The 327-nt window shown below is 42.5% G+C and overlaps 1 non-coding gene across 1 annotated transcript; it reads right to left on the bottom strand.

Annotated features, from left to right (window-relative positions):
- On the bottom strand, nucleotides 1-75 carry Trnaq-uug (transfer RNA glutamine (anticodon UUG)). Its single transcript has one exon. It is a non-coding gene; the product is annotated as a tRNA-Gln (tRNA).
- Nucleotides 76-327: the final 252 nt, after the last annotated feature.

Raw genomic sequence — 327 nt, 5'->3', positions numbered from 1 at the left:
GGCCTGCAGTGAGGTTCGAACTCACGACCTCCGGTCAAGCCGGGAACGTCGCTCTACCAACTGAGCTATGCAGGCTCAGAAGGGAACGAGTCGAGAAACAACCATGCGCATATGCTTGCTCAATTTGTTAGTACAAGCAATTCAATTGAAGGGGATTCACAGTACCATATCATTATGCAATGAAACATGAACACACATGTGTGTTTACAATTGAAATCTAGCCCTTCTGAAGCTGCTTTTTGGCTAGATTTCAGTTGTAAACACACATATGTGTGTTCAATTCATTAGCTGCTTTAGTTGCTTGTAAAAAACTAGTCAGAATATTCG

Source organism: Ascidiella aspersa, chromosome 9 (assembly GCF_963924565.1).
Source record: "Ascidiella aspersa chromosome 9, kaAscAspe10.2, whole genome shotgun sequence".
NCBI classification, from domain to species: Eukaryota; Metazoa; Chordata; class Ascidiacea; order Phlebobranchia; family Ascidiidae; genus Ascidiella; species Ascidiella aspersa.
This window is presented reverse-complemented; position numbering and strand designations above follow the sequence as displayed.